The 22,602-nt window shown below is 34.9% G+C and overlaps 1 protein-coding gene across 2 annotated transcripts in view; it reads left to right on the top strand.

The window, feature by feature from the left end:
* Positions 1-1,329: 1,329 nt before the first annotated feature.
* GZF1 (GDNF inducible zinc finger protein 1) overlaps positions 1,330-22,602 on the top strand; it is a 58,332-nt gene continuing 37,059 nt past the window's right edge. For both annotated transcript variants that reach the window (XM_074287719.1, XM_074287718.1), the window contains exon 1: positions 1,330-1,394. The gene's annotated coding sequence lies outside the window, so the exon portion shown is untranslated. The remainder of the gene's footprint in view (positions 1,395-22,602) is intronic.

Below are 22,602 nucleotides of genomic sequence, written 5' to 3'. Positions count from 1 at the left end.
ACGGAGAAATAGTTCATTTATGTATTGCAATCTTGCACTTTCCTCTTAGGTAATAAAAGTTAAGAGAAGATAGGATAGAAGTGCAATCCTATATTTCATTCAACGTATAAACGTTTAACAAAGTTAAACAGACTCAGAATCTCATACTTCTCCTCTGCAAACACGAAAATAAAAGGAAAGTCGCTGCGATTTTCTTTGCAAATAAAGTGGTCGTGCTGATGCCAAATAAAACAAAAACAAAGCAAAAGCATCAGAAGCCTCTTACTGCTAGAATGAAGTGTTCCCCCTCCCTAATGAACAAAAAAAAAAAAAAAAAAAAAAAAAAAGGGGATGGATGTTTGCAACATTCCTCACCTGTAGTCCCCAACCCTTAAGAAAAAATCAACAAGCGGGCCTACTATGTGCCAGACACTACCCTGATCTGAAGGAGCCCAGTCAAATGGGGATGACAACGTGCACGCTGTATTAAGCTGAGATTATCTCAGAGCCCCAGAAGGGGGGTAGCTAGGTAGAACAGGGAGAACGGTAAGATATAACCTTATTTATGTACTAGATATGTTTTCTCATCCTCATCTGGAAATACTTTTCATGGATGTTGTAAGAGTCAAAAGACTATCAGTGAATCTCTGTACATAGTAGGTGCTTATTTGGTTTTATGGGACGGAAAAGTTTTCTCTATCTGCTGGTCTGTTTCTTTCCCTGCAAAAGAGCGGCACTAGCCAGATGATTCACTCCTTTCCTAACACGATTCTCCCGAACCGCCCAGTGTCCACAACCACAGGACCCGGGTTCTTAGTTACTCCGCGACCAACAACCTTAGCAAGCCATGGCAACTCCTAAACCAATCGGAGCGGTAATTGTATTTTGCACAGGCGCAGTTCAAAGTGCACCCGCTCGCTAGGTCCAGACCTAAAGATGCACACATACCATCATCCTATTAAGACCAATGAGAGTAGAGAAAAGTGACAGCAGACTGATAGGAAGGGGGGGGGGGTGTTAGAGGGGATGCTTGTAACTGAATGTAGAGCCGGTCGCCGGTCATGTGACGCGAGCTCAGTGTGCCATGTGATCTGTGCTGTCGGCTGTTTCCGAGGCCCTTTCTTCAGCTGTAGCTGGAGGGACCGGAGTGATGGCGGCACGGAGGGAACTGTCAAACTACGAGATTCAGGCCCCTTCCAGCCCTATCGCCTTGGCTTTCTAGCAGCGGAAGCTAGAAAAACCAGGGGCGGGGCGGGGGCGGGACGCAAGGTGGGGGGTAGAGAGGTGGGGGAGAGCGTCTGAGCAGCCAATGAGCTGTGAGCGCGGCGAGGACGGAGCCGCCCAGTCCGCCCCGCCCCGCCCCCTCCCCTCGCCCTGCCAGGGCCGCATCCTGGCACAGAGCAGTACGTAGTAGGGTGAGTGTGTTTAACCCGGCCTACTGGAGCCCTGTGCCCGGCCTCTTGACCCTGCAACTCAAGGGGACACAGGGCGGGGCTGACCCGAAGGGCGGGGGGAGCGAGGGGTGCTGAGTGGGACTTTTGACTTTTCTGGGAAGCTCCAAGGGGAAAGGGAGGCGCGGGGCGTTATCTGAACTTCGCTGATGACTCTCGGTGGAAGCTCCCGTAAACTGGTTAGCGTATTTTATTTCATTTTATTTTTTGGTCTGCGCTGGATTTCGTCATTGCAAGATATTCCCATTTTGGGAATCTCCTTTCACCCTTGTGGTTTGAGTGCAGTTTAATGGTATTAGAGAGTTGCTAGAAGACACTTAAAGGCTTAGTGAGCTGTCCGTCAGCACGCTTAGGAGGCACTTGCCCCCAGCTCCTCCCGGCCCAGGGCTATCTCTCTAGCACTATGACTGCACTTCTCTGTGTTGTGACACGTGGTTGACATGTTAACACGCAAGACCCTCTCTAGAGTTCTGTATGAATGCCAGGTATTCTGTATGAAGGATAACAAGTATCCATGAACTGTATTCTTTGATATGTTATGCCAGTGTGGACATTGAGGTTGCACAGAAGGCATCTAGGGTGACATGGGGTGTCATGGTTACATGAGAAGGATTAACTTTCCAAATGAAACAGATCAAGCAGAGCCAGCTCAGGACGAGAAAATTTGAGGGAAATAGCATGAAGCATATTATGAAATGGAACAAAAGGAAAAGAAGATTGTTGCAAAGTGCTATTCAGGTATCCATTCCTAACATTTTCTCAGGATGCTTCAGAGCAGTCACGAAGTTCCTTAGGGAGAAGGATTTGAATTTGGACATTTTTCTTCTAGCCTTTTGAGTGATTTTTCCATAGATATTTGTCCAATTTCTTTTATGAGATGGTAAAATCACTGCCCTAGAAGAATTTACATTCAGTTGAGCACTTACAGAGAAAGGAATTTGGTTCTGGGCAGTCACAGGAATTATGAGAGGAGCATAGGACAAGTTAATAGTCATTCACTTTTGGGGAGCAGTGGCAGCCGAAAAAAGCCAGAGGCACTGTGCTGGAAGGTGGTAGAGAAGAGGAGGGGCAGGGAGAAAAATAATGTTGGTTTTCTGGTGAATACCGGGATAACATGATCTGGGGGAACTAATTGTCAGCATAGAGTGTCAAAATTGAATGGCTTACCTCCCTTTAGTATAGCCAGATAATAGAATGCTATAATTAATGGGGATCCTTCTGCTAGAAAAATTTAAGAATAAAATAGTCAGCTGTTTATCTGACTGGTTTAGGTACAATTCCATTTATAAGCAGAGGAATAAACTAGATAGATAACTTTCCTAAATCTGTGATTCTCCTTTGTTGCAAGAATATAGCCTTATGACAGTGATGCTCTACCTTGTTTTTCAACAGTTCTTAAACAGTTCCAATTGTAGGAAAGGGTGTTAAAATTTTACTTGTTTTAATTTCAAAGCCAAATTATTTTAAATTCACTTTTTAAAACTTGAAATGTGTTCTAAAGCACCTTTAGAAGGAAAGAATTGGAAAGTCAGAATGATTACAACCCCTTTATGGGATTTGGAATTAATGCTTTAACTTTTTTTTCTCAGAGATTTTAATTGGAAATGAGTGGATGAGTAGATTTTGCAATAGTGATGGTAAAAAAAAAAAAGAAGTGGGGAGACAGAGAGAGAAGGATGAGGGAGAGGGAGAGAGCTTTTGTGACATTTAAAAAATATACAGCAGTATATTGTCAAGCAATACAGATTAAAATATTAATGTGTAGAGTTTATCATATACTTTTGTTGGGAGGGAAGCAAGTGTGAAAAGCAAGAGGACATCCATAATTACTTAGTGAATTATCTTTTGTATTATACTGTGGATAGTAATGTGTTTAAAAAGGTTTTATTTTGAAAAAAAAAATATTTCTTTAAGCATCTCAGTTTTTGAGTTTAGGAACATTGCTCTTGCTTTTGATTAAGTGATATAACTGGCTTTAGTTTCTGAAATGTGCTTTTTTTTTTCTTTCTCCATTTCAAAATTTGGAGCTAGTAAAATAGATGATATATGCAGTAATCATTAGAGGATACTGTTAAATCAATCAGCGTGGCCATAAAATTGCCATACGAACATAGTGAGAGCTAAGTAAATTACTCTTTTCAAGAATGGATGTTAAACTTATTTGAAACTCTGCAACCCAGCTGCTGCTTTGTAGTGTTATTTTCAGTTTTTATTACTATTTCAATAAATTTTTCTATTGCTTTTATTTCTAGAAAAATATATCTATCTATATTATTCTAAACAGTTAAATAAGATATTGGATAAATTTAAAAAATTTTTCACAGTGCAAAGAGATGAAGATGAAACATCAAGACAAAGTCAAATTTATTTTTGAAAATTATGTTATTGGGATAGAGCACCAACCTTGATGTCAGGAGGACCTAAGGTCAAATTTGATCTCAGATACAACACTTCTTAGCTGTGTGACCCTGGGCAAATCACTAAACCCCAAAAACCTCAGGAAAAAAAATTATGTTGTTGAACTTATGTATATGTGTGTATATGTAACTTATCCATATATCTGAACTTGGCTTCTATTTGTGAACCTCATGGTGTATTTTAAAATCTTTAAGAAATGCAAAGCTTCCTCAAAATTAGGCTACATGTGTTTGCAACATTTCCATTCTTCATGAGTTATGTTTGCTTTTTTGTTTATTAATTAATAAATTCATTAAGTATCTACCGAAGATTAAACAGAACTTGACCGAAAGGAGTTTAAATGGTGATATGGGGGTGGGTAGGAAAAACAACATGTTAATGTATATGTGGATACAAATTTATATATAATAATTTGAAATGGGTAGGGGAGCTAAGCATTGATAATGATGATGATGATGATGATAGTTAGCATTTGTGTAGTGTTTTAAGTTTTGCAAACACTTGACAAATAACTGCTGATGCTCACAACCACCTTGAGAGGTAGAGGCAATTATTTCTAAGAGGTGGAGATAAGAAGTGAATACATTTCAGGCATGGGACAAAAACAGATAGGAGATGAACAACTTGTTCAAGAAATATAAAGAAGGTAATGTTGACTGGACTAACATTTTGTGTAGTATATAATAAGCCTGGAAAGTTATTGTGGAGCATATTTGTAAAAGATTTGAAATGCAAAAACATTGTGGTGGCAAGGAATTGGAATTTGAGTGGATGCCCATCAATTGATGGATGGCTGGATAAATTATGGTTTATGAATGTTAATGAAATACTATTGTTCTATAAGAAATGATGAACAGGCTGTTTTCAGAAAATCCCAGAAAGACTTACATGAACTGATGCTGAGTGAAGTGAATAGAACCAGCAGAACATTGTAAATAGTAACATTAAGATTATGTGATGATCAGTTAAGATAGACTTAGCTCTTCCCAGCAATACAGTGATTCAAGACAATTCCAAAAGACTGGGGATGGAAAATGCCATGTCCATCTAGAGAGAGAACTATGGAGACTGAATGAGGATCGATGCATACTATTTTTACTTTTGTTTTTCTTTGCTTTTCCTCTCTCATATTTTTTCTTTTGTTCTGCTTTTTCTTTTAGAACATGACTAATATTGAAATGTTTAAAATGATTGCTCATGTATAACCTATATCAGATTGCTTGCTGTCACGGGAAGAGAGAAAGTAAGAAAAGAAGAGAGAAAAATTTGGAACTCAAAATCTTACAAAAATGAATGTTGAAAAATATGTCTACATATAATTGGAAAAATAAAATTTTGTGGATTCAAATAAAAAAGCATCAGAGATCAGTTTTTATTTTATCCCAGAAGCAATGAGGCTTACTTAGCAAGGCTTACTGAACATAATCTGACTTGTCTTTTAGAAGTATCATTTCATTAGCTGTGTGAAGGGTAGGGATTAGAAAAGGGAGAAATTTATGGTAAGGACAACAATTAGAAGGGTCTGAATAAGGATAGTGGTTATATTAGTGTAGAAAAGTGGAAAGACATAAGAGATGTGGAGGTAAAAGCCTCACAGACATTTAAGAGCTAGTTTTCAATAATAGTAGTATTTCACTAAATATCAGCTTTTCCTGGTGAAATTGTATTTTTTTGGTGTGTGAGCATATGCCCAAATTGAAAAAAATTAATTTGATCTAGAAATATTGTAAAATAACCAAAAAAAGAATTCCAAAGTAAATTTTCACATCCCCATCTCTAAACTCTTCCTGTGTGCTTTAGTTAGGCATTCAGTTCTATAAATGTTGTTAAAACTAATTTGATTAAAATTTAAAAATCTGCAGCACCAAAAACATACTGCAATTCTTTATGAATAATAAAGTAAAGTAAAATCTTCTTTGACTTGTAAAATCAAGTATACGTATAAAAGCAGGATCCTCATTCCAAGGAAATTCATTATATCAAATCAAAAACTTTTCACTAATTTAAAGGTATTTATGGATCTGTATATAAAAAAGAGTGTCTCCCACTGATTATTTAGGGTTATTCAGCCATTGCTAGTTAACTTTGACCATTTTATTGACTCATGGCCTACAAAGTTTATATTTAAATGTCTCTTCTTTACTCTAGTGTTAAAGGTACTGTAGTTCTCTCTTTTTATTTGCTCCAGTCCTCTGACAGATAAAATGCTTCTGGAAAAACATCTAAATGTTAAATTTATCCCTTTCTTTTTTTGGGAGATTCTTCCTTCAATTGTCCTCCCAACTTTATGCCCAATAAGTAAATTCACTGCTTAGAGAGATTTAGACAACTGCTATTACTTAGAAATGTTTAAGAAAAAGTAAATATTTCAAACAAAGCTAAGTAAACAGATTTTCCTATGCCAAGAGAAAAAGAAAGAAGAGAAAAGAGGTACAGATTATTGTTTTAGGATATATACTGTAGGAAGAATTTCATTAGCATAGTTTCTGTCCTGATATACTTTGTGCCACTTGGCCCTCAAACTGGATGTCAGTGACCTCTATCTGGCTTTTATTACCCTAATTACACGCATATTCAGCCCTAGGTTCTTCTTCAAAAGTTTGTTTTCTGGATTTAGTGAAATGACTTTTAAATGTCTACCCTGAATTATACCTGACTGGCTGTGTTGCTCAAAAGTCAAATGGACGCTTTCCCAAAAGACTATTTTATGGAAAAGTCACACAGAGCAAGTGTTCCTGTGGTGGTCAGAAAAAGTGAAACGACACTTTCAAGGAATCTCTTAATAACTTTAGAATGATTGCACCACCTAATATAGTATGCCCTCATCAGAGAAGTGCTGTGCTTGGAGCAAAACACAACTGAAGTAGCTCAGAAGAAACCTGAGATACACAAAGTTAGAGAATCCACCCTAATTGTTCCCTTGGACTGTTTGGCCTACACCTGTGGCAGAGCATTCTGAGCTCACGGTCCTCTGATCAGCCAGTTGGACACTTTGTAACTTGACTCTAACTTTATGGATGTCATTTTGGTCTTCTTCAAGGACAAATGGCAACAACCAGCCAACCACTGTTCTTCATCCTAGACAGTTGGGGTTTTTTTCCTTCTGATTCACTGAAGGGACCATTTCTCATTTCAAAAGGATCGCCTGTTGTGATTGTATCATTTATTTTTAGCCCAACACTTCAGTGTTAGTAAATTTTTTTCCTAATGTGTGAGTAGGTTCTGGACATTTCCCCCCTCCAGTAAAATATTTGCTGTTCCTAGCAAATAAGGCAGGGTATCTGAGCATATTTATGTTTAATCCTGAATGCTGGATTTTTCTCTAGTGACTATGGTGTAAATTACCTGCAAGACATATTCTATCAGTATGTCCTATAATAACAGATGCACATTAAACAAGTATAAATATACACAAAAAGGAATGTAGTAATAATAACTGGTCTATACAGTTAGATGTATAAATAGCAATATCTGTGCAAAAAGCAAAAAGAAAATTATGTATAATAAAGTTTTTAAGATATGCAAATATACCATAATTGCCATATGCACCAATGAGCAAAAGCCACACTTTACAAGTAAATACTAGTATAGTCTAACTACATGTGTAAACAGTTCACTGGTTTTCCCTGTAATATCTTAAGTCTCTTCACAAATCAAATAAATTGTACGTCTCCTGTGACCTGCTAATCTTTCTGTCTATATGCTGCTAGTTGATGAAAATTCTTATCAGAATTATAGTTTTATATCCCTAAACCTAAATCTGTGGAGAGGTCAAAATAGCTACTCTCCAACTCTAGTCAGGAAAGATGCTACTTCTGGGGTTACTCCCCATTTTGACTAATGGATGTCATCCAGGGCCATCTCCAGCCATCTTAATCTATATCTGGCCACTGGACCCAGATGGCTCTGGACAGGAAAGTGAGGCAGGTGACCTTGCACAGCCCTCCCTCACTTAAATCAAATTCACTTGCATGTTAAGGCATCATCTCACTGATGTCTTGGTCCTCTTTGAGAATAAAGGACAAACAACAGCCTCTGTTATGGATTACAGTACTCTAAATCTTTTTCACTTGAAAAGTCTACTTCTGAGCCATTTTCTGGTTCACAGAGTCTTTGAAAAATTAGAGACAGAATAGTTTTCTATTAATTCTTTGTCATGAGAACTCTAAATTTCTTAGTAAAATTTTTTCATGTTGAGGGGCTGAATAATGAATTCAGATATCACACCACCATTTATTTCAGTCAGTGTATTTGAGAGCTGAAGTTGGAGCTACATGATGAGTTTCTTTCAGCTTTTTTCTGGGCTGAGAATAAAATTGTGAAGATTTTCAGTTTTTACATTTTCAAGGTCTGAGAAATACAAATTGAGAGGAAGGCACAATACTTAACCAAACATCAGTAGGTATTGTGCAAATCCTGTGGTTTCATTTATGATTGAGTTGTCTATGTTTACTAGGTATGCCTTGTGTTGCCTCTACCAAAATTCCTGTTATGGTATTGGGTGTTTTGAATATGTGGTGTAATTGAATTGTTTAATTTAAATGACAAGTGGGGTGGAGCCAAGATGGCAGAGAAGATATACGCAAATTTGTAAGCTCCCTTCTTCCCTCAATACCAACTAGTTAAATCAGCCTCAAAAATAACTCTGGATTGATAAAAACCACAAGGATTAGAAGCACAACTTACCAGCTGAAGAGAATTGGAAATTTCAACAGAAAAGGTCGGTTCTGAGGGGAGGAAAAAAAAGATCAGCATGGACAGTGCCAAACGGGGTGGGGAGAACTCTGGGATCAGAGAAGCCACTGAGATAGAGGAATCTGGCACAGGCTAATAGCTCTACTCTGCTTATAAAACAGCAGATCAGAAGAGAAATCAAGCTACTTTAAAATATAAAGCCAGATCCTAGAACCACCCCAAACTGGAAGTGACCTAATACCAATCTCCACACGGCTGTACAGCTGCCTTCTGCTGTCCGGGGCTTTTCCTTGGGGCAATTAAGAACTTGAACAGCAGGGGACACAGCCTGGGGCAGCCTCTACTCCACATAGTGCTGGGCTCAGCCTGAGGCAGTGGAATTCTAGCAGCAGCAGAACTCTCAGAGAAGCAGAACTTCCGCAACAGGGACCGTGGTTTCCAGGCAGACACTTCCTGTTTGAGTGCAGGGGCTTTTTGAGTCAGCTGCTGATATCCACAACCCCACGGGAGGCTTTGGCTGGGGTTTGTGACTCTTTCACTGTTCAGTCTTAAAACTCAGGGCAGTCGCTAGGCCACATAGTGGGGTTCCTCACTGGGCACTCCTCATAGTGTAGCCGTGCTAAACACCTCTGAGGCATTTCCGGGGAGGGGAGAGGGGAACTCTCTCCCAGAGCTCTCTCTTAGCCCAGACACAGGACTGATGCATCCATCCGGTCTTGGAGGAAGCTGATAAATTTCTTACCCCAAGGGCAGACCCCCCACAGAGTGTTAACAATGAGTAAGAAGCTGAAGAGAAGGAGTGACACCTTCTATATAGAGAAACAGCAGGTATTCAACCCCTAGGAGGCTAACAGCAGAGAGTCTCCAGATAACACCCTTAAGGGGAATGATATCTGCCCCCCATCACATAACTCTGCCCTAGAAGAGACTATTAAAAAGTTAAGAGAGTTTGAAGAAAAATGGGGAAAGGAAAGAGAAGCTATGATAGAGAATAACAATGTCCTGAAATTTGAGTTGGAAAAATTAAAGAATTCACAGGAAGTGCAGGGAAACAAAATTTGTGAATTAGAAAAGGTTAAAAAATCGCAGGAAAGTAGGATTTCTGAATTGGAAAAGATAAAAAATTCCCAAGAAAGTAGGATTTGTGATTTGGAAAAAGAAAATAACTCACTAAAAAAAAATTAGTAAAATGGAAAAAAATTCAACAGAGCAAAATAATTGATTTAAAAACTCAATTGGACATATACAAAAATAACTAGAAAATGGGAATGAAGAAAATAACTCATTAAAAATCAGGACTGACCAAATAGAAATGAATGATTCATTGAGAAACCAAGAATCAGTCAAACAAAACAAAACAAAACAAAAAAAATCTGGAGAATAGCGTCAAATATTTACTGGGAAAATCCATAGATCTAGGAGAGATAATCTGAGGATCATTGGATTTCCCAAAAATTATGATGAAATAAAGAGCCTAGATTCTATTTTACAGGAAATCATCAAAGAGAACTGTCCAGAGATAATAGAAACAGAAGGGAAAATAGGCATTGAAAGAATTCATCAAACACCTTCTGAATAAGACCCTAAAAAAAGAACTCCACATGGAGTGGCTGCCTCCACATTAAAGGATTGAAGGGCCTGGAACCTGATATTTCAAAAGGCAAAAGAACAAGGATTGCAACCAAGAATAAACTACCCAGCTAAATTTAGCATTTTTTCCATGGAAGAAGATGGTCATTTAATGAAACAGAGGAATTTCATTTGTTTCTTAAAAAAAAAAACCCAGACTTAAACAAAAAATTTGATCTACATCCACAAGACTGAAGAGAAGCAGAAAAAGATAAAAAGAACTCTTGAGAACTGTATCTCTGTTGTGGATATACAGAAAGTCAACATGGATAATTTGATTTTACTGATATAACATAAAAAAAGAAGTAGTAAAGAGAAGGGGATAGTATCAGAAGAAGGGAAAGGAGAGATAAAAAGAGGGAAACTACATCCCAGGAAGAGGCATAGAAAATCTACTACATCTGAGGAAATTTAGAGAGGGGGAGAAACATTGTGTGAATCTTACTCTCATCAGAGTAGGCTCAAAGAGTAAATAATTGGCATATTTGTTTTTCAGAGAATTCTCTCACCTCATTATAAGGGGGGAAGAGGAAAAGGGAAAAGAAAAGGGGAATAAGGGAAGGGCACAAGAAAGGGGAAGGGACTTAAAAGGAGGGGGGAGGGATACTAAAAAGGGAGGGCTGTGCAATACAAGTGGGGTCCATAAATTAAATACTGGGGAAGGGGTTCAGGGGGGACAAGGGGAAAAAAAGCATAATCAGGGGATAATATGATGGCAGGAAATACAAAATTAGTAATTTTAACTGTAAATGTGAATGGAATGAACACTCCCATTAAAGGGAGGCAGATAGCAGACTGGATCAAAAGTCAGAACCCTACAATATGTTGTTTACAGGAAACACACTTAAAGCAGAGAGATACATACAGAGTAAAGGTAAAAGGTTGGAGCAGAATCTATTATGCTTCAGGTGAAGCCAAAAAAGCAAGGGTAGCCAACCTTATCTCAGATCAAGCAAAAGCAGAAATTGATCTAATTAAAAGAGATAATGAAGGAAACTATATCCTGCTAAAAGGTAGCATAGACAATGAATCTATATCAATACTAAACATATATGCACCAAGTGGTATAGCATCTAACTTCCTAAAGGAAAAGTTAAGAGAGTTGCAAGAAGAAATAGGCAGCAAAACTATAATAGTGGGAGATCTCAACCTTGCACTCTCAGAATTAGATAAATCAAAGCACAAAACGAATAAGAAAGAAATTAAAGAGGTAAATAGAACATTATAAAAACTAGGTATGATAGATCTTTGGAGAAAACTGAATGGTGATAGAAAGGAGTATTCTTTCTTCTCAGCAGTTCATGGATCCTATACAAAAATTGACCATATATTGGGACATAAAGATCTCAAAATTAAATGCAGGAAGGCAGAAATAGTAAATGCCTTCTTCTCAGATCACAATGCAATAAAAACTACATCCAATAAGAAGTTAGGGATAAATAGGCCAAAAAGTAATTGGAAACTAAATAATCTCATCTTAAAGAATGACTGGGTGAAACAGCAAATTAAAGAAACAATTAATAATTTCACCCAAGATAATGACAATGATGAGACATCATACCAAAATTTGTGGGATGCAGCTAAAACAGTAATAGGGGAAATTTTATATCTTTAGAGGCTTACTTGAATAAAATAGAAAAAGAGAAGATTAATGAATTGGGCCTGCAACTTAAAAAGCTAGAAAAAGACCACATTTAAAAACCCGCAACCAAAAACTAAACTTGAAATTCTAAAATTAAAAGGAGAAATCAATAATATTGAAAGTTAAAAAAAAAAAAAACTATTGAATTAATAAAACTAAGAGTTGGTTTTATGAAAAAGCCAATAAAATAGATAAACCTTTGGTAAATCTGATCAGAAAAAGGAAAGAGGAAAATAAAATTGTTAGTCTTAAAAATGAAAAGGGGGATCTTTCTACCAATGAAGAGGAAATTAGAGAAATAATAAGGAGTTACTTTGCCCAACTTTATGCCAATAAATTTGATAACTTAAGTGAAATGGATGACTACATCCAAAAATATAGGCTTCCTAGATTAACAGAGGAGAAGGTAAACTGCTTAAATAGTCCCATTTCAGAAAAAGAAATAGAACAAGCTATTAATCAACTCCCCAGGAAAAAATCCCCAGAACCAGATGGATTTACATGTGAATTCTACCAAACATTTAAAAAACAATTAGCCCCAATGTTATATAAACTATTTGAAAAAATAGGGGATGAAGGAGTTCTACCAAACTCCTTTTATGACACAGACATGGTAGTGATACCTAAATCTGTTGAAAACTGAGAAAGAAAACTATAGACCAATCTCCTTAATGAATATTGATGCTAAAATCTTAAATAAGATATTAGCAAAAAGACTTCAGAAAATCATCCCCAGGATAATACACTATGATCAAGTAGGACTTATACCAGGAATGCAGGGCTAGTTTAATATTAGGAAAACTATTAGTATAATTGACCATATTAATAATCAAATTAATAAAAACTATATGATAATATCAATAGATGCAGAAAAAGCATTTGATAAAAATACAACATCCATTCCTACTAAAAACGCTTGAGTATAGGAATAAATGGACTATTCCTTAAAATAGTCTGGAGCATATATTTAAGACCATCCGTAAGCATAATATGTAATTGAGATAAACTGGAACCTTTCCCAGTAAGATCAGGGGTGAAACAAGGTTGCCCACTGTCACCATTACTATTCAATATTGTATTAGAAATGCTAGCCTCGGCAATAAGAGTGGAGGAAGAGATTAAAGGAATAAGAGTAGATAATGAGGAAATCAAACTGTCACTCTTTGCAGATGATAGGATGGTATACTTAGAGAACCCCAGAGATTCTAATAAAAAGTTATTAGAAATAATTCACAACTTTAGCAAAGAGGCAGGATACAAAATAAATCCACATAAATCCTCAGCATTTTTATACATCATCAACAAAATGCAACAGCAAGAGATACAAAGAGAAATTCCATTCCAAATACATGTCAAGAGTATAAAATATCTGGGAATCCATCTACCAAAGAAAAGGCAGGAATTATATGAGCAAAATTACAAAACACTTGCCATAAAAATAAAGTCAGATTTAAATAATTAGAATGACATTCAGTGCTCATGAATAGGCCGAGCGAATATAATAAAGATGACAATACTCCCCAAACTAATCTATTTATTTAGTGCTATACCAATCAGACTCCCAAGAAACTATTTTAATGAGCTAGAAAAAATAACAAAATTCATATGGAAGAATAAAAGGTTGAGAATTTCAAGGGAATTAATGAAAAAAAAAAGTCAGATGAAGGTGGTCTAGCTGTACCTGATCTAAAGCTATATTATAAAGCAGCAGTCACCAAAACCATTTGGTATCGGCTAAGAAATAGACTAATTGATCAGTGGAACAGATTAGGTACAGAGGACATAATAGGATATAACTATAGCAATCTAGTGTTTGACAAATCCAAAGATACCAACATTTGGGATAAGAATTCATTATTTGAAAAAAACTGTTGGGAAAACTGGAAATTAGTATGGCAGAAATTAGATATGGACCCACACTTAACACCATATACCAAGATAAGATCAAAATGGGTCTATAATTTAGGCATAAAGAATGAGATCATAAATAGATTAGAGGAACAAAGGATAGTCTACCTCTCAGACCTGTGGAGGAGGAAGGAATTTATGACCAAAGGAGAACTAGAGATCATTATCAATCACAAAATAGAAGATTTTGATTACATCAAATTAAAAAGTTTGTGTACAAACAATACTAATGCAAACAAGATTAGAAGGGAAGTAACAGATTGGGAAAAAATCTTTACAGTTAAAGGTTCCGATAAAGGCCTCATTTACAAAATCTATTAGAGAACTTCTAATTTATATTCCTAATTTATAAGAAATCAAACCATTCTCCAATTGATAAATGGTGAAAGGATAGACAATTTTCAGATGATGAAATAGAAACTATATCCACTCATATGAAAGAGTGTTCCAAATCACTACTGATCAGAGAAATGCAAATTAAGACAATTCTGAGATACAACTACACACCTGTCAGATTGGCTAAGATGACAGGAACAAATAATGATGAATGTTGGAGAGGATGTGGGAAAACTGGGACACTAATACATTGTTGGTGGAGTTGTGAAAGAATCCAGCCATTCTGGAGAGCAATTTGGAACTATGCCCCAAAAGTTATCAAACTGTGCATACCCTTTTATCCAGCAGTGCTACTACTGGGCTTATATCCCAAAGAAGTACTAAAGTTGAGAAAGGGACATGTATGTGCCAAAATTTTTGTGGCAGCTCTTTTCCTAGTGGCTAGAAATTGGAAAATGAATGTATGTCCATCAATTAGAGAATGGTTGGGTAAATTATGGTATATGAATGTTATAGAATATTATTGCTCTGTAAGAAATGACCAGCAGGATGAATACAGAGAGGTTTGGAGAGACTTACATGAACTGATGCTGAGTGAAATGAGCAGAACCAGAAGATCATTATACACCTCAACAACAATGCTGTATGAAGATATATTCTGATGGAAGTGGATATCTTCAACATAAAGAAGATCCAACTCACTTCCAGTTGATCAATGATGGACAGAAACAACTAAACCCAGAGAAGGAACACTGGGAATTGAATGTAAACTGTTAGCACTACTGTCTTTCTACCCAGGTTACTTATACCTTCGGAAACCAATTCTTAATGTGCAACAAAAAAATTAGATTTACACACATATATTGTTTCTAGGTTATAATGTAACACATTTAATATGTATGGGATTGCCTGTCATCTAGGGGAGGGAGTAGAGGGAGGGAGGGGAAAATTTGGAAAAGTGAATACAAGGGATAAGGTTATAGAAAAAATTACTCATGCATATGTACTGTCAAAAAAATTATAATTACAAAATTAATAAAAAAAATTTAAATGACAAGCATGCAACAAGGTATGTGACTAGCCAAGTCAATTACTATTTCTCATTTCAGTTTTCTCATCTATAAAATGGGAAACTACAATAGCACTTCAAAAAGTTGCTGTGAGAATAAAATCTAATGATATGATGATGAATGCAAAATGATTTCTTTGCAAATCACAAAATATAATATAAATGTTACCTATTAGTTATATATATATATATATATTTTTATATATATATATATATGTATCATTATTATTGATGAAGGGAAAAAATCTACACCAAATACATATGCTATTTAAAAACACTGAGATCCAATCTTTATCAGAATCCAAACTTTATCAATGGATACTATTGAATTTTTTAGCATACAAAACTCCTAGAAATAATAGAACATTCAGTTTGAAGGAGATAAAGAAGATATATCTGTTAGTAAGTGGAATTCTGTTAACAATGAAATTCTTTAGCACTTTTAGAGCAATAAAAGAATGATTCAAAAAGGGTTTATCAATTTTTTTTAATTTCAGGACCCTTTGAACTCTTAAAACTTCCTGAAGAGTTTGTGGGTTATATCTATTAGTATTTGCTGAATTAGAAATTAAAATGTTTTAATATTATTATGAAGTAGTTTTGACCTTGCAGATTTCCTGAAAGTTTATAAAGGACTTCTAGGAGTTCCTGGAGTACTTTCTGAAGACTGAGATGCTAAAGGAATGGTGAAAAAGCTAGGAATTTTTTTTGTTTTGCTTTATAATAAGATTCTTTAGAAATCTTTGCCATCAATCACCACTATAATACGCAGGGAACTATAAGTTACAGCAGTTGGAGAAATTTGGAATGCTGTGGATAAACTCACTTAGGACATACTTTCCAGGGATGTCCATGATCATTAGGTTGGTGTTAGCTCAGTGTTTGAGAAGCTATGAATAAAAGTGTAGAAGAGAGGTATTAGACTGCCTATCAAACTGAAGAGCTTTGTGCTGACCTCATTGTTGTATACCTGTGAAACCTAGAAAGTCTATCAGCACTATGCCAAGAAATAGAATCACTTCCATTTGAGTTATCTTACAAAGATTCTGAAGATCACCTGGCAAGATAAAGTACAAGCTAAACTGCCAAGCATTCAAACTTTACTGCAAAGAGCACATATCTCATGGGCTGGCTGCACTGTACAAATGTCAAATCTATGTTTACCTCAAAGTTTGTTTTATGGAGAACTCACACAAGGCAAGCACACACATGGAGGTCAAAAGGAGATCTTTTTCAAAGACACCCGTCAAAGTGTCTCTGAAGAATTTTGGGAGTGTGAGATATGGGAAATAATAACAAAGGAGACAAACTCAGCATGACGTGCCTGCATCAAAGAAAGCATGTGCTTCACAAGCAAAGCAGAGTTGTAGTCGTTCAAAAGAAGTTTGGCAAATTTAGGGATGTCTCTGTGTCAGTTGTTCATGTGGACTATTTGTACCTGACCTGTGGTACAGCCTTCCAAAATTGAATGTTCTGATCAGGCACAATTGGATACACTGTACTTTGACCCCAGCATAGGGGTGTTGTTTAGACTAAATAGTCACTAAAGTTCCTTTCAGTCAAAATTCTTTGGCTTTATGATGTTGTGGTTCAGTTGTGTCAAATTCATATAAAAGTAAGGATCCCTGTAGACTACATATTGATTTAGAAAACCACATACCGACATTATCTGTGTTCTACTGTATTTTTGTTAAACATTTCCTAATTACACTTTAGTCTGGTTCTGCAAGTTTGATATCTCTGCAATGATTGATATCAAATCTAACGTTATCAATAAAATTTGAGTTGAAATTGGTAAATAAGATCATAAGATAACTGTTCATAATTTTATTTGATTTGTTCTTTTGATTACCTCTAATAAAACATGTAAATAATTTGCTTAATTCACTTTGTCTTAAAGATGTGTATCATTAAAGGTACAATAAATATACCAGCAGCTCCTATTAAGAAAAAAAATGTTCAAAAAGTTTGAAGATTTTTACTAAAATTTTTATATTTTTCCTAAAGAAAACTAAGGTCATATCAATCTCTCAAGCAAATCTTATGTAAAAAACCAAGTTGACCATTGATAGTAGAAAATAACAGTACTTTTATATAACAGGTTATATAATAGCTATATATACCCTTCCTTGAAATTTCCCTATTTCTGTTGAGAACATCATCATCCACCCAACTAGGTTTATAACCTCAAAGTCATCCTTGAATCCTCCCTCTCTTTCATCCTCATAGCTAATCAGTCTATCTTAACCCCATAAGATTTCTCACATTCATCCTATTCTCTCTGAATATATAATTATTACCATAGGCTATTTCTTTATTATTTCTTTATAAATGATTGCAATGGCATTTTATTTTATCTCTCTGATTTGAGTTTCTCCCATTTCTATGCAGAAACCAAATATAATTTGAATGAAACACAGATCTGATGATTCTGTTTTGATTGCAGAGAATATTAAAATTCCTCAATCTACTACTTAAAAGTCCCACATCTTTCCAATGACAATGGGAGTAAAAGAAGACAAAAGATCTAGAGTTGGTTTGGTTTTGTTGGTTGTGGAAGAAAAAAAAAAGGGAGGAAAATAGGCATACTCTATTAACCTCAATTTTAAAATCCTTTATTTGGTAGAATGGCTTGTTTATTCCTTCTTTCCTCTCACATCACAGCCATTCTAGTGCAGAGCCTTATCACCTTACACCTGGTCACAACCTTTTGGTTGAGTTTCCTGCTTCCAGTTTTTCTCCACACAAGTCCATTGTCCATTTATCTGTCAAAGTGATTTCCCTAAAATTAAAAGCAAATTAAGAATAAGGTAGTTATTCCTCTCAGTTCTTGTTTATAATGCCATCCACCATGAGCAATGGTTCTTTGTCTTTTTTTTTTTACTTTTTTTTTCTCAGTATTACTAAAAAACAATGAAATAAAAACAAAAAAAATCTGAATGTACCTTTTGTTGTTTTTAACTTTCTTTGTCAACTGTAGTTCATTCTGAATTGTAATGTTCTTAATAGCATTCTTCCAGGATTTTGCTACACTTTTATATTCATAATTATTATTCATCTTTATGTTTGCTATATGTGATTCTTAAAACTAATGTTATTCTGTATGTATATGTTGTTCTTCCCTGTTTTTTAAAGATAAGTTTCTTGGAAGAAGGAATTGTTTTATTTTTGTCTATTTACCTTTTGTATGTTTGTGTGGCATATGTGTGTGTGTGTGTGTGTGTGTGTGTATCCAGTGAACTCACAGAATATGAACTCTACCAACAATGCATTAGTGTCCCAAGTTTCCCACATCCCCTCAAACATTTATCATTATCTTTTCCTGTCATCTTAGCCAGTCTGAGAGATGTGAAGTGGTTCCTCAGATTAGTTTTAATTTGCATTTCTCTAATCAATACTGATTTGGAACAATTTTTATATGACTATATATAGCTTTAATTTCATTATCTGAAAATTGAAAATTGGGGAATAACTTGTATTCTTATAAATTTGACATAGTTCTTTAAATATTTTAGAAATAAAACCTTTACCAGAAACACTATAAAGATTTTCCCCAACTTTATATTTCTCTTTTAATCTTGTTTGTGTTGGTTTTATTTGTGCAGAATCTTTTTAATTTAATATAATAAAAGTTGTCCATTTTGCCTTTCATAATGTTCTCTAATTCTTCTTTGCTCATAAATTCCTTCCTTCTCCAAATATATGAGAGGTAAATTATCTCTTGTTCTCCAAATTTGTTTATGTTATCATTCTTTATGCCCAAATCATGTATCCATTTTGGCCTTATTTTGGTATGGGATGTGAGATGTAGGTCTAGGTAGAGTTTCTGACATACTATTTTCCAGCCCAGTTTTCCTACCAATTTTTGTCAAATTCCAGAAGCTGGAGTTTGGGACTTTATCTAATCCTGAATTGTTATAGGCCTTGATTATTGTGTGGTGTGTATTTAATCTATTCTCTTGATCCACAACTCTATTTCTTAGCCAGTACCAAATGATTTTGATGACTGTAGCTTTATAATATTGGTTTAGGTTTGTTACTGTTACCATCCTTTGTTTTGTTTTGTTTTATTTTTTTAATTAATTTCCTTGATATCCTTGACTTTTTGTTTTTGCTATAATTTTTTCTAGTTCTGTTAAATAATTTTTGGCAGTTTAATTGGTATGGCACTGAACAAGTAGATTAATGTAGGCAGAATTGTCATTTTTATTATATTAGCTTCACTCACCCATGAGCAATTGATATTTTAACAATTGTTTAGATCTGACTTTGTGTGAGAAGTGTTTCATAATTGTATTCATATAGTTCTTTGGTGGTGCAGCAGTTTTCCATTCTTCCGGTGTTGATCTTTCTGGGTAGCTTTGCTCAGAACTTGACACATTCAGCTCTGCTGAGTCCTTCATCTCACCTCCTGATAAATGTGACACCTATTACCTTCATACCAGAACAAATGGTAGTTTTTGTTTCACCCCTGATGTTATTGGGAATGTGTCCAGCATTTCTCCATTACAAATAATGCTTGCTGTTAGTTTTAAATAGATATTACTCATTATTCTAAGGAAAGCTCCTTTTATCCCTATACTCTCTAGTGTTTTTAATACAAATGAGTGATGTATTTTGTGAAAAGCTTTTTATGCATCTATTGAGATTACAATATGATTTCTGTTGGTTTTGTTATTGATATGATTGATTATGATTATATTGATTTATATACACACATATGATTATATTGATATGATATATAATTCCTCATATTAAACCAGTCTTGCATTTCTGGTATAAATCCCACTTGGTCATATTATATTTTCCTGGTGATAAGTTGCTGTAATCTCTTTGCTAATATTTTATTTAAAAATTTTGCATCAGTATTCATTAGTGATATTGATCTGTAATTTTCTTTATATTTTGCCTCTTCCTGGTTTAAGTGTCAGTACCATATTTGTGTCATAGAAGGAATTTGACAAGACTCCTTCTTTACCTCTTTCTCCAAATAGTTTATGTAGCATTGGAATTGTTTTTTTTTTTTTTAATATTTGGTAGAATTCATTTGTGAATCCATCTGGCCCTGGAGATTTTTTTCTTAGGGAGTTCATTAATGGCTTAGTCAATTTCTTTTTCTAAAATGGCTATTTAAACAATCTACTTCTTCTGTTAATCAGAGCAATTTATATTTTTGTAAATATTCATCCATTTCTGTTAGATGGAATTGTTGGATTTGCTCCCATAGAATTGGGCAAAATAGCTCCTAACTGTTGCTTTAATTTCTTTTTCATTAAGTTTACCCTTTTTATTTTTGATGTTGGTGATTTGTTTGTTTGCTTTTTTCTTTCTTTTTTCTAATCAAATTAATCAAAGGTTTACCTATTTTGCTGACTTTTTCATGAAAACAACTCATAGTTTTATTAATTAATTTCAATTTTATAAATCTCTCCTTTGAGTTTCAGAATTTCTAATTTGTTATTTAGTTGGGTGGTAATTTGTTCTTTTTTTTAATTGCATGCTCAATTCATTTATCTCCACTTTCTTTATTTTATTCATGTAGCTATTTAGAGATATAAAATTTCCCCTAAGAACTACTTTGGCTGCTTCCCATAAATTTTGGTATGTTGTCTCATTATTGTTATTGTCTTGATAGAATTATGCCTTGTTTCTGTGATTTGTTGTTTGACCCATTCATTCTTTAAAATTAGATTGTTTAATTTCCAATTGGTTTTTAGTCTATCTTTCCCTAGCCTTTTATTGAAAATAATTTTTATTTCATCATGGTCTCAACAGGAAGTATTTATTATTTCTCTGCCTTTCTGCACTTGATTATGAATTTTTATTCCCTAATACGTGGTCAGTTTTTGTGTAGGTGCTATATACTGCTAAGAAAAAGGTATATTCCTTTCTGCACTTTAAAAGTTTCTGCCTGCTGGACCTAGAGTCAGGCAAACTGATCTGCCTCTTCCTGAATTTGAATCCAATCTCAAATATTTACTAGCTATGTGACTCTGGGCAAGTCGTTTATTTGCCTCAATTTCCTTATATATTAAAAAATGACCTAGAGATGGAAATGGTGAACCACTCCAGTATCTTGCCAAGAAAACCCCAAATGGGGTCACAAAGAGTCTGACACTATTGAAATAACTCAACATTACTAACTCAGATCTTTGTTATTGCTAGTTCTAAAATATTATAAACCCTTAATCTTCTTTCTCAGTTTTCATCTAATAACTTCTATATTTCTAATTATAGATAGCAATTATGGCTCTATAGTTGGATTAATCAGGTTTTTCCCCACAGGTTTGTTTTATATTTGTTGATAATCCTGAGCTAAACCTTATTCCTGCATTCTGATTACAGTGTGTGTGTGTGTGTGTGTGTGTGTGTGTGTGTGTGTGTAGATAGATAGATAGATAGATAGATCCATCTACAATGTGCTACCTAACATAGGGTCATATACCTTGAACTAGAAGGAATGGTAGAAACTATCAAGTCCAACTCCCTCACCTTACTGAGGAAACAGAAGCTCAGAGAGAAGATAAGTGATTTTTCTAGCATCACACAACTGGCAATTGAAATCAGGTTCAAACTTGGATTTTCCTAACTCCAAGTTTAGCCTTTTCTTCATTATATCACTTAACAGCCTCAGTCTGGTGCAGAAATTTCATCAGATTTCAAAAGAAGCTGAAGATGAAAAAAAGCAAAATTGCTCTTCAATCTCCTATTTAATAAGAGTTTTGTATTTATTTTAGGTATGGTTACCTTTGGACCATATTAATAACTCCATGAGCTATTTTTAGCAGCAATTGTTAGCAACAAAATGATTGACTAATTGTGGGGGAACAAAGTCCTCCATTGTTAAAATTAAGCTTTTATGAATTCTACTGAGCTAATATAAAAACAGACAACAGAAGAATTTGTTGGTATGCCTACTAAGAGTTGGGGATTACTTGTTTTTAGTGAAAAATCTTTATTTTGGGAAGCAAAAAGACTTCCTGAGTGGGGTCAAAGAATAGATTCTCTATTCATGGGAGCCTAGTTCTTGTTTTTGTTTTTGTTTTTGTTTTTTTAGCAACATTTGTATGCATAAGTCATAATGCTGCATTGAGTAGCAAATCTCAGTGTGAAAATACTTAGAAAAAGTAATTTAAAGAATATTTATTTATGAGAGAGTTTAGAAAAGTAGTTATAATTCAAGAGTATAGCTCAGCTTGATTGGATGGAATGGGCCATGGTTATTCTGTAACCCTGGGAAAAATATGTGCAGAAGTTGAAGTATTTTAGAGGATTCTAAAAGAAATTTGAAAGTAAACAATTTTTAGAAACATATTTTATTTGGATTTTCTATTTCTCTATGGTGATTTTTGTCCTAAAAATGATCATATTGATTGTTTATCTGCTACTTTGGTTTGAAACAGAAGATAATTATTTCCAAATTAATAAATTCGGAGATGTTCTGTGGATAAATCACCTGATTTATGTTTGTTTTG

Source organism: Sminthopsis crassicaudata, chromosome 2, assembly GCF_048593235.1.
Source record: "Sminthopsis crassicaudata isolate SCR6 chromosome 2, ASM4859323v1, whole genome shotgun sequence".
Classification (NCBI taxonomy): Eukaryota; Metazoa; Chordata; class Mammalia; order Dasyuromorphia; family Dasyuridae; genus Sminthopsis; species Sminthopsis crassicaudata.
Note: the sequence above shows the minus strand (reverse complement) of the source record. Positions and strands in the feature narration are given on the sequence as shown.